Below are 13350 nucleotides of genomic sequence, written 5' to 3' on the forward strand. Positions count from 1 at the left end.
CACAATAATGTCACTTGTATCAGGGTTATTGTGAGGTTACAAGACACCATTTGTAAAGAGCTTTGCAAAGTTTAAAAACAATGTATAAATGTTACCAATTACTATTATTATGGATAATTATTATTAGCAAGTGTCATATGGCAAACATTGTACTAGGTACTGAAATTATAATGGCAAATTATAAAATAATTCTTTCCCCAAGAGATTTATATTCTACTGGAGGGTGGAAGGGCGCAACAGCTAAATAAATTTTATCCAAAAATCTTTGTATATTCATAGAAAAGATTTAAAAGTTGTAATGCTTTATGTTTATGATCTCATTTGAGCTACATAGCAGTCCTATGAAGGAAATACTGCAGATACTTTTGTCCCTATTGAACAGATGACAAAACTGAGCCTAGGAGAGGCAAAATGATTTGCCCATTGTGTAACCAATGGTGGAATTCAGATTCAGTCCTTTCCAGTTCCTACTCCATCATTGTACTCACTATGAAGTGATACCCTTCTATACTTGAAGGAACATCAAAATAAACACAACATGTTAAAAGATTGGCATTGAGAGAAGATCCCATGAAGAAGGTGGAACCTGAACAGTGCTTGAATGGAGATATCAGACATCTTGCATTACATAATTTTTTTTTTTTTGGTTTTAGCTTGGAAAGATGGACATAGATTTTCATTTAAATCCTCTCTCTCTTTACATATATATATATATATATATATACATACACACACACACACACACACACACATATATACACACACAGGTAGATATAAATAAAAATAAATGTTATCTATATGTATTTATCTATATATTATCTATTATATTTTTATTTTCGTTTTACTTATTTTATTTATTATTATTATTTATATTATCTATAGCTAGATAACATAAATATTTATATTTTATCATTATAATTATGTAATTGATTGTTCTTCATTCTCAAAGAGGACCCAAATGACATCACTATGTTGGAGTCAGTGTGTCTAACTATGGATGATTAGATCAACAAGAGCTGGGAAAGCTCTCTGACAGGTCAGGCACAAATAGTCCAGATGAAAACTTGAAGTGGAAATGTCTGTCATTATACACAACTCACATTTATTTTAGCTACTGCAATTCTGCTTCACTCATAGAGTACAATGCCTTCTTTAATGCAGGCACTCCATGCTGGATGGTTCCATACCAGTGTCTCCCATGTCTCATAATCTAATTCAAAGTTCTTCAGAGAGATCTTGATAATGTCCTTCTATTGTTTCCCCTGACCTCTTTGTGAGAGCCTGACTTGTTTGAGGTCTGCATAAAATAGTCTTTTAGGCAAATATATGTTTGACATTTGAACAACATAATCAGCCCTCAGACTTGTGCTCTTTGCAGTAGAGTTCCAGTGCTTGGCAGTTCAGCTCAAGAAAGAACTTTCTTGTTTGGAACTTTATCTTGCCAGGTGACCTTCAGAATCTTCCTAAGACAATTCAAATGGAAGCAGTTCTGTTTCCTTGCATGGTACTGGTTATATGCCTAGATTTCATAGGCACATAACAATGAGGTCAGCACAATGGCTCTGTAGACCTTCACTTTGATAGATAGTCTATATTCTTTTTTCTCCCATACTTTCCTTTGGAGCTTCTCAAACATGGAGTTAGCTCTGGAAATGCAGGCATAAACCTCATCATCTATGTGTACGTCCATGGAAAGTATATTGCCAAGGAAAGTGAACTTATCCACAGCATTCAAAATTTCTCCAATAACCAATGGTTCCACATATGGATGATGTGGTGTTGACTGGTGGAGCTCCTGATACTTTTTCTTGCCGGGTGATCTGCAAAATCTTTCTTCAGTTTGATTCTCTCCCATACTTTTCTTCAGAGCATCCCAAGAACTGAGCTAGCTCTAGCAATGCTTGTGTCAACCTCATTATCAATGTATACATCCATGGAAAATATCCTGTCAAGATAAGTTAACTTATTCACAGTAGTCAAAACTTCTCCTTTTGCTGCAACTGATGCTTCCATATATGGATGATGGGGTGCTGCCTGATGGAACTCCTGGATTTTTTTGGTGCTAATTATTATGGCAAAATTAGCACAAGCAGCAGAGGATTGATCCATTCTTTGTGGCACCTCAACTTCCGAGGCTACATTGAGTGCATGATCATCTGCAAACAAAACAATCATGCACCAACACTTGCTCCATTTGAGTCTTGACTTGTAGACTTTTCAAGTTAAATAATTAATTATGAGTGCTGGGGGTATCCTTGATACCACGTTCATCCTCATGGAAAGCATCCAACAACAATGCTGAGAACATCTTGCTAAAAAGCATGAGAGTAGGCACACAGTCCTGCTTCCCTCCATCAGTGATTGGGAAAGTGAGAAAGCATCATCTGTTATCCAGAACCTGAGAAAGCACTCTGTCACGAAACTGACAAACAATATCGATAAACTTTTCTAGGCAACCAAATTTTTATTACATAAAATTATAGATAATATGTAACATGTTCTATATAATTAAATAATTTTCATTTATATAAAATGTGTATGTATATCAAATATGTATTTATAGATATATAAATAACTTATTATTTATATAGGAATCTCTTCCTTTTACATACACATGCATAATGCATTGTGTCCATGTACTTGTACACAAATTACATATGTACACACATACAAACACATATGCATATACACATATACACATGCATACATGTCTATACATACACACAAACATATATAAGCAATGCACATATGCATGCACACATGTATATATGATTATATACATTCACAAATATATATAAACATACACAAATATACACATGTGTATATGCTTATACATACACACAAACGTATATAAGCAATATGCATATGTATTCACACATGTATATATGATTGTACATACACACAAATATACACATATGTATACCCACGGGTATATGTCGATACATATACACACAAACATATGGATATAAACATGCACATATGTATATATACATATACTTACACACATGTGGAAGAAATCATAACAATCAGACTTAAGAGGAAAAGGTTGGTTTGATTCCCACCACTATTTTTTTTTTCTGGATTCCTCCTACTTTTGGAAATCTCACATCACTTTTGCATTTTGTAAAATGAAGTGTTTTCTCTTTTTCTCTTTTATGAAGATATTTCAAATACCCACACAATTCACTGTTTGCTCATCATCATCTATTTTAATGTACAACCTAATATCAGTTGTCCAGGCTAGGGTTACCTCACAATGGATGTCACACGGATGATTGGATGGACGGCAAACATTGAGAGAATGCTGTGAAGGCAGCTCACTCCCTGCCAGACCCTTGAGGCTGGGTGGAATAGAAGCCAGAGCTAAAGGCAGGAGCTCAGCAGAAGCACTGCTGGGTTTCATCCAACCTTCTGTTTCCTTCAAAGGGCTGACATCTTGTTTCTGATGGGTGTGGAAGAGCACAGATGAAAGGTCATTAATTTACTTACAAAAACTTGCATGAACTATCATGTACGTCATGCTCTGTCAAGAGGAAAATGGACATAGCTTAAAAGATTCTCTCTTCAAATCTCTCTAGCTCATGCCCCACACTCACCCAAATCCTGGGAACATTAATATTTGGCTCATTTTGCTTTACTCAAATGGCCCCATAACCTGTCTATAAACATTTAATAAGAGGGTAGCTTCTGTATTGGTGTCTCACCACAGGATTGAAGGGCTATTCCAGCAGGATTTTGCCTACAATAGATATTTTTCTAGGAGCTTGACTGGTTTAATTAACATCTAGCCTAAACTACCTTGTACAATACACAACTGCTGGACTTTCACAACTAAAGAGGAGGTTTAGGGGCAGAGGATATTTCCAATGTATCAAATAAAAGATTTGCGAGACCTTCCAGTGTGAAGAAGTTCTTGGAGTATTGTGTTGTAGAGGCAATCCAGAAGTTCATCCTGGAGAGAGATGAAGACATGACTGGCCTTAGCAATTAAATGAATAGGAGAATATAAACATACATTAGTATACACAATACATGTAGGACAAAGATTGTCCCTCTGGATTTGTTTGAGAGCACTCCAGGATACAGGGACCTCTTTATCAGTGCAAATCAGCACTTCATCTGCATCATATTGTTTTAGAGTTTCTTAGAGCCCTGAGATGTAAAATTACTTCCCTAGAATCATAAAGTCAGTATGTGTCACAGGAAGAAATCGAACCCATTTCTTCCTGGTCCCAAGGATTTTATGCCATATTCCATCTCATAAAAATGAGTAGGAGTGTGTGTGTGTGTGTGTGTGTGTGTGTGTGTGTGTGTGTGTTTCATTTTGGGGAGAAAGAAATAGGGAAAATCAGGTACCAGAAACTAATTAGGAATACCCTCAAGTGGAAAGTAGAGCTGAGTTTGGCAGGAAATTAATTATTATAAATTGTAGTCACATGGAGATAGCAAATCCCCGGCAATGCCAGTCCAAAGGTTGAGATGGAATTCCGGAGGGACAAGCAGAAAGCCCAGTTTAGCTGGCCCTTAGGTTTCATGAAAGGTACTAAGGTATCACGAGGCTTTTCAGAATCTATGCCTTCTAGCAAGGATCAGCTCTGATGCCCCCTGTGAGGTGAATCTTTCTTGATCTTCCCAGTTCCTAGTATCTTTTCATCCTCAAATTATATTATATTTGCTTGGTTAGGTATAATCATAGAATTTCTATGAAGATCATGGCCATTTCATCTTTATCTTCATATCCCCAGCACCTGGAATATGGTCTTAAACGTAGGACAGAGGTAGAGGTCTGGACTTATGATTTTAGTGATCTAGGGAAAATACAGACGAGGAAGGCACATTTATCAATGCAGGTTGGCAGTACATATTCTTAGAAAATGTTCGAGAGCAATGAGGCATTAAGTGACTTGCCCAGGGTACCAATACCAGTATGTGTCAGAACACTGAACACAGTAGGTGCTAGACAGAAATGGTTAGTAATAGCCAATGATTTGGGGAAAATCAGAGTTCACCCTTTTACTAAAGTTCTCATTTCAAAATTCATTTGCTGAAGTTTACTATTCTTTCAGTCCCTCTTTGGAGTAAACTTACTTCTCATTGTAATATTCATTCTATCATTAACTGTTAACCAGGCAGCTGGATGACACAATGGATAGGGCACCAGCCCTGAAGTCATGAGAACCTGAGTTCAAATCTGACTCATAACACCTCCTAGTTGTGTGACCCTGGGCGAGTCACTTAACCCCAATTGTCTCATCAGGAGAAAAAAAAAAAAACAACAACAAACAAACAAACCTGTTAACCAATCAGAGTTGATTACCACCTTTTGGAACATCCACTTTCCCCAAGAGCACATAAGCCAAAAGTTCCCCACCATGAGCAACTTTGGCTTTCAAGAGTGCCATTGACTTCTCTTGTTAGTAAAATGCTAGCTTTATTAATAGAGCTAATTACTCTGAAATTCTGTCTCCCAGACTTTGGAACATCACAATCTTAATTATTTTTTGCTGATCCAAGTTGTGAAGTACCCTGAATTTTGTATTGTAAATAATCTCATTTGACTTGTGATGTAGATTCTACTATTCTCCCCATTATATAGATAAGGAAACTGAAAAGAGAAGTACAGAGCAATATATAGAACTTCAATGTGGGCATCTGCTAACAATTCTTTATTGTTATGGGTATCAATTTCTTATTTGTTGTTAGTCATAATATCCACACAAATAAGTTCTATCCAAGATTTCTATGAATAGTTAGGTTAAAATTAGGGAAGAAGAAATGAAAAAGAAGGAAGGAAGGAAGGAAGGAAGGAAGAGAGGGAGGAAGGGAGGGAAGGAAAGGGAGGAAGGGAGGGAAGGAGGGAGGGAGGGAGAGAAAAGGACAGAAAGAAAAAGGGGGAGAAAAAGAGAGGGGGGAAGAGAAAGAGAGAGACAGAGATGGAGAGAGAGGGAAAAAGGGAGAGGAAGAAGGAGAGAGAGAGAGAGAAGAGAGAGAGAGAGAGAGAGAGAGAGAGAGAGAGAGAGAGAGAGAGAGAGAGAGAGAGAGAGAGAGAGAGAGAGAGAGAGAGAGAATTATTTGTTTCCCCTTTAGGCTCTCCTTGGACCAGTGGAATCTTTCTGGTTGTTTGCTGGTGAGAAGGGACAAATGTTGAAAATATGCAAGAAACCAGCCAAATGTGCTATTGTGCTTTAATCAGTCTAGTGCCCACAACTGGAAAGATTAAAGTGTTACTGTCTTAGCAGATGGGAAAGTGTTTATTTCTCAGCCTAAGCCGGGGCAAGGGCTCCAGGCAGCCTTTTGTTTTTAGAAAGAGATTATCATTTTCAAAAGGAGCCTGGCAAATTTAATTACAGACTTTGTAGTCTCCTTTTCTTAAGGAGAAGATATTATTCTACATACAGGCTGCATTAGGAGGGGATGTTTCTTTTAGATGGAGAATTAAAGGCGGATTTTAAAATGCAAATTTGCTTTACATGAGCATCCACTAAATCAATTGTCAATTGTCTATTCCAGAAGAGGGGACTAGAAGCATAGAAACATAGACTCTCAGAGCTGGCAGGGGCCTCAGAGACCATCGAATCCAACCCTCTGAAATGTCAGTTAAGGCTCTGAGAAACTTCCAGCCACAGCAGCTTTGGGGCTTTCTCCTCCTTTCTTTTCTCTCCATGAGTGTCAGGCCCTTGGCTGCAGTATCTCAGTTCCACAATAACATTTATTAAGCACAGTCCCCAGTCTTCACAGGCCCTTGTGATAGTGGGATCCAGAAATGCAGACACAAAGGTATTCTGCAGTGTGGGGAAGTGGGCAGGAATGAAATATGGACACAGACAGGCCGAGTCATTGATATAAGGGAGGAAATTTCATCTGCCAATGTAGTTCAACCCTTCTCTGTAATTAAGAATTTTAGTTTTATCTATTAAAGCACTGAGAAGGTAAGGGAACTGTCCAGAATGGCTTAGATACTATGAGCTAAAGACAACTGAAACTGGGGCTTTCCTAAATCTGAAATTAGTTTTGTTTTTTTTTTTTTTTCCTCATGGCTCCTCATTATCTAAAAGACCTTTACTTTTTTTAGGTCTCAGTTCTCTTATCTATTAAGTGAAATAATAAAACCAGATATCACTAAGACCTCTTCCTATTCTAGGTTTTACTATACTCCTAATCCATGCATTGAACAAAACTGCACCACAAACAAGCTTCAGAACAAACTACATGATTTTGGCAAATATTGAAATCAAATAATAGGTGATGGGAAATAGTTTGACAGAGTAGATAAGTTTCTATACTGGGGATCAGGAAAATCTGAATTTAAATCCAATATTTGATAGCCCAACACAAGAAATTGATTTAACCTTTCTGTGCCTCAGTTTCTTCATCTGCACCTCAGTTTCTTCATTTGCAAATGATAGATTAGTGGTTAAGAAATTCAAGAATGGCCTAAATTTAAGTTTTGTATTTGAAACTTATTAGCTGTGTGGATAGTCATTTAAATTGCCTGACCCTTAACTACTGAGCCTTAGTTACTCTTTCATCAAGCATTTGTATTTACTAAAACAGGGTTTTATCTCATGAAATGAATTTAACCAATCAACACTCATTGATTAAGCACCTAAGTATCAGGAACTGTGTTGGGCATAGGGTTACATGTAGAAAGGATGAAGCAATTCTTCATATTCTAAAGAGAGAGCAAGATACACAATGTGTGTGTGTGTGTGTGTGTGTGTGTGCACAAAGATATTTCTGTTCCTTTATCTATATATCTATGCATCTATATATCTATCTAAATTTGTTCTGTTCTTTCCACTCCTATTAAGTTATTTTCTTGGATTAAGAGCCTAAAATAGACATTCTATCTGTTTCTATATCTATGTGCCTCGTTTTATACATACATGCATATAAACACACATATACTTAATCCATATGTACATGAATACATATTTACACATACATATAAACACATATATAAATCTATCTTTCCTTTATCTATTGAACTATCTATCATTTGCTCCTCCCCATTCCTTTTCAGATATTCTTCTTGGATTAAGAGTCAAGAATAGACATTCTATACACCATCTATATTTCTTGTCCTCATATATGTAACACATACATACGTATACAATATGTACATATATACCCAAATATATATATATACATAGACACATATAGATATCTAGCTTTCTATCTATTTATCTATCTACATATTTATTTGAGGGATTGGAAAGTGTGCAGAAAATGGTGTCTGAGCTTCATTTGAGGGAAAGGGATTCTATGAGGTAGTATAAGGAGGGAGTGCACTTGAGATATTGTGGTTGGCTAGTGCAAAGGGGATTGAGATGAAAGTTAGAGGGCCGAGAATGAAGAATAAAGAAAAAGTCAATTTGACTGAATGACTGGAGCTAGCTTATATAGGATTTTAAAAATAAACAGAAGAACAGAGGAATTTGATCCTGGGGGCAATAGGATAACACTGAAGTTGATTGAGTGGCTAATAATAATGATAATAGCTAATATTTATATATTGTTTACTCTGATAGACACCATGCTAAGTGCTTTATAATTATCATTTCATTTGATCCTCACAACAACCAGGGAAAGAAAGCACTATTATTATTCCCATTTTACAGATAAGGAAGCAAAATCAGACAGAAGTTAAGTGGCTTACTGTTGTATTTCTCTGAGCCTTCTCCCTTTCACCCCCAACCAAGGGGCTAGCTAATTGTATTAAAGAAAGAGTCAGGGAGCTCCATTATGATTAGATAAGTAGTTTAAAGGGTTTAGGGGCCAGCTGGCAGACAATTCATTGGATCTCAGATCCTTACCATGCAGTCTGGTGTGGCAGCCAGACTATTCAGTGGATCCCTCCAAAGATCCCTAAAAATCTCATGCTAATTGTAGAAATCAAACAAAAGAAGGAGGTGCTATAAAGCTTCATTTACATATGTCAATGTAAATTTCCATCATGTTTAACAAGTACTTCTAATTTTGGGCTTGGGTCCTAGGGCTTAGTTGTCATACCAGCACCCTTGGGTGAGTGCCTAAACACCCAAGATTATGTAGTGAACACAGTGATGATTCAGTTCTGCTTGCTGTGTCCTTATTATGTCTCTATAGCTTGCGTGCTTACATATCCTTGCTATAACTTTCAACCCAACAGACCCCTGCTAAGGCTGTGTGCTGGACAGTCTGAGTAAGTTCCCAGGCACAAACAAAGTTATTTGTTAAGCACAGTGTGCTTGTAATAATTTTCATGCTCCTTAGAATGGCTTTCATCCCAGTATGATGGTTTTCACCCCACAGATCTGCACATTTGGAGTCACCCATTTAGTAAGTGTCTGAGGTCAGATTTGAACTCAGATCTTCCTGCCTTGAGGCCAGAAGCTTCATGAGGTAGTTCATCCTAGTGCTAGATACTTACAATAGTTAAGGAACTTTCTGCTATATTGAGTTAAAATTGGCTGCCTAATAATTCAACTTATTAATAATAATTTAATTGTAGGAGGTCCAGGATTAGAACCCAAATGGTGCTGTTTCTTCCCTCTATGATTTTGGTTGGGTAAGTTACTTCTATTCTATCTCTGATACTTATGATCTGTGTCATCTTGGACAAGATTTTTAGCCTCTGTGGGCCTCAGTTTCCTTATCTGTAAAATTAGGGGGCTTGAATTGGATGATTTCTGAGGTCCCTTCAGTTCAATTCACCAATGATTTAGTAAATGATGATCTATTTCGTGCCAAACACTGCTCTAGTATATAAATTGGAAAAAGTCTTCAATCTCAAGGAATTTACTTTTACTTGCTTACATTGTACCCTGAAACATGGGGAAGCCCCTTAAGGATAGAGACGGTTCTAACATAGTATGTGGTACTTATTGGACACATTCAAGGCTCATTGTGTTTGTTTCCCAATATGAGGAATGATTCATGTGCATAAAGCATAAGACATATCCCCATTAATATTGCAACATTTCAAGAGGGAGATTGGTGAGGGAGGGGAATTCAGAAAGGGCTTTTCTGGAAGATAGGTTCCCAAACTGGGTTTTGGAGGAAGCTTAGAAATTCTCTGAGGTCATGCTAAGGATACAGTGGATACCAAGCATGAGAGACAACTTACAGAGAAGTAGGATAGAAAAGCACAGAAAAGTGAGAAATTTAGCCATGCTTATAAGGAACAGGAAGCAGTTTGACTTGACTTGAATGGAGAGCTCATGATGCAGAATAATATGAAATAAGCCTTGATTCCTATGAACCCAAGGCCTCTGACTCCCAAGACCTGTGCTCTTTCTGCTTTAACAAACAAACATGATGCTCTATGAATTCTAACTATTCAATAAATATTTGTAGATGTTATTTTGCCTGATTGGATTTTGAGGATTTCCGTGTTATTCCAGTGGGACTGTAAGGGCCTTCTCCCCTTAATCTCTCAGCACCCCTTTCTCTTGATCTAGCTCTGCCTTCTAAGCCCCCGTTCTGTAAACACAATTTAATGCTCTATGCTGAGGGAAGAAAAAAAAAATGCGGTTATGTAAAAGAGCAAACCAACATACTGAAGTCTATTCATTGTGTAGCTGCTGAAGTGATGCCTGGAGGGACAGCAGCATCTGCTGTGAAAATTAAAAATAAGAGCCTCTTTCCTCTTTGCTCAGAGAGAGACTGAACGTTTCAATCCTGGTTCAATGCCTTTAAGGGGAACAGATCTGCTTGCAAAGTTTGTCTTTGCTCAGAAACAGCCTGATTTCACGTGTAGTCCGACTGGACTACAGACTGATCCTTGAACTTGACATTTCCATTCCCGCCTACATATATTTGCATAAGGCAGCATCCATATTTTGAATGTACTGCCTTCTCCTTTTGCCTCTGAGAATACTTATTTTATTTTGTGTTCTTGGGGAGAAGGCTGACCAAGATTACAGACATCATTCCCCATAATGGCATCTCCTGATGCTATTAAAAAAAATCAATATTATTTTATTTTCCAAATATGTAAAAACAGTTTTTAACATTTGTTTTTGTAAGATTGTGTTCCAGGACAATTTTCAAATGAATAAATTAAAAACATTTCTAGTTGTATGAAAAAATGCTCTAAATCACCATTGATTAGAGAGATATAAATTAATACACCTCTCAAATTGGCTAAGATGATAGAAAAAGATAATGTTAAATGTTGGAGGGGATGTGAGACAACTGGGATACTAATACAATGTTGATGGAACTGTGGGTGATCCAACCATTCTAGAGTGTAATTTGGAATTATGTACAAAAGGCATTTAAACTGTGCATACCCTTTGATCCAGCAGTATTTCTATTGAGCCTGTATCCCCAAAAAATCATAAAACAGGGAAAATGACTTACATGTGAAAAAATATTTGTAGTGGCTCTTTTTGTGCTGTTAAGGAATTGAAAACTGAGTGGGTGCCCTCTCAGTTGGGGAATGGTTGAATAAGTTATGGTATATGAATGTTACTGAATATTATTGTTCTATAAGAAACCATATCAGCAGGATGATTTCAGAAAGGACTAGAGAGACTTACATGAACTGATAGTTAGTGAAGTGAGTAGAATCAAGAGAACATTGTGGGCAGCAACAACAAGATTATAGGATGATCAACTCTGATGGATGTCTCTTTTCAACAATGAGGTCATACAGGCCAGTTCCAATAGTTTTGTGATAGAGAAACCCATCTACTTCCAGAAAGAAGACTGAATGTGGATCACAACATAGTATTTTCATCTTTTTGTTGTTGTTTGCTTGCTTTTCTTTCTTCCTTTTTTTTTTCCTTTTTGATCTTATTTTTCTTGGAAATGTTTAGGAGAATTCCACATGTCTAGCATATATTGAATTATTTGCTGTCTAGAGGAGGGATTGGGGGAAGGGAGAGAGAAAAATTTAGAACATAAGATTTTGCAAGGGTGAATGTTGAAAACAATCTTTGCACATATTTTGAAAATAAAAAGCTATTGTTAAAAAAAAGGAAATGATAACTGTAGAAATAAAAACCAAGAGACTTATGAAATGAAGGGAAAAACATTTTTGTTCCAAATTTTTCTCCTTCCTCCCTTACTTTCCCCACCCCCAAGAAATCAAGAAATCTGATATAGGTTAAATATTTGCAATTTTTAAAAACATATATATTTGTCATGTGAGCAAGAAAAATCAAATCAAAAGGGGAAAAATCAGGAAGAAGAAAACAAAAAAAAATGAGAATGCTATTCTTTAATCCATATTCAGTTTCCATAGTTCTCTCTCTGGATGTGGATGGCATTTTCTATTCCAAGTTCATTGGAATTGCAATAACCACATTGTTGAGAAGAGTCAAACACACTACAGTCATTCGTTTTGTTGTACTTAGTACAATGTTCTCTTGGTTCTGCTCCCTTCACTCAGCATTAGTTCATGTAAATCTTTTCAGGTTCTTCTGAAATCATCCTGCTCATCACTTCTTATAAAACAATAGTATTCATATACCATAACTTATTCAGCCATTCCTCCAACTGATGAGCATTGATTCATTTTCAAGATCCTTGCCATCACAAAAAGGGCTGCTAAACACATCTTTTTCATATGTGGCCCTTTTCCTTTTTCATGATCTCTTTGGGATACAGACACATTACTGAGACTGCTGAATCTAAAAGTATGCACAGTTTGCTAACCCTTTGGACATAGTTCCAAATTGCTCTCCAGAGTGGTGGGATCAGTTCATAGTTCCACCAACAATGCATTAGTGTCTCAGTTTTCCAACATGTCCTCCAACATTTATTATTATCTTTCTCTGAGAGTTGTGAAGTGATACCTCAGAGTTGTTTTAATTTGTATTTCTCTATCTAATAGTGATTTAGAGCATTTTTTCATATGAATAGAAATGGCTTTAATTTCTTCATTGAAAAATTGTTCATATCCTTTGACCATTCATCAATTAGGAAATGACTTGAATTCTTAAAAATTTGAGTCAGTTCTCTGTATGTTTTAGAAATGAGGTCTTTATCAACATACTATTTTTGTTCTGTTTCAATTCCAGAAAAGTATTTATTAAAGTGCAACTGTGTTATAGCCACTGTGCAACCAACAGTTTGGAAAAGATGGCACCTAAAGCTAGCTAATATCCCTGTCCTTTTATGTATTTTTTAGGGAGAGGTTCATTGCAGTAGAAGATCATATTAATGTATTAGGAGGTGGCTGTAAAAACTCTCCATAGCTTGACTTCAAGTACCTGTGATAGGAGGTATGGGGTAGCTCACTACATGTTCTTCTGTGCAGTTCCAAGAATAATATGACTATTGATTAATGCAGCACCTTTCCTGCTCATTATTATAGAACCTTTGCAGTTGTTTCCTTTCTTTTCTAAGACAATGATTCTT

Source organism: Antechinus flavipes, chromosome 1 (assembly GCF_016432865.1).
Source record: "Antechinus flavipes isolate AdamAnt ecotype Samford, QLD, Australia chromosome 1, AdamAnt_v2, whole genome shotgun sequence".
Taxonomy (NCBI): Eukaryota; Metazoa; Chordata; class Mammalia; order Dasyuromorphia; family Dasyuridae; genus Antechinus; species Antechinus flavipes.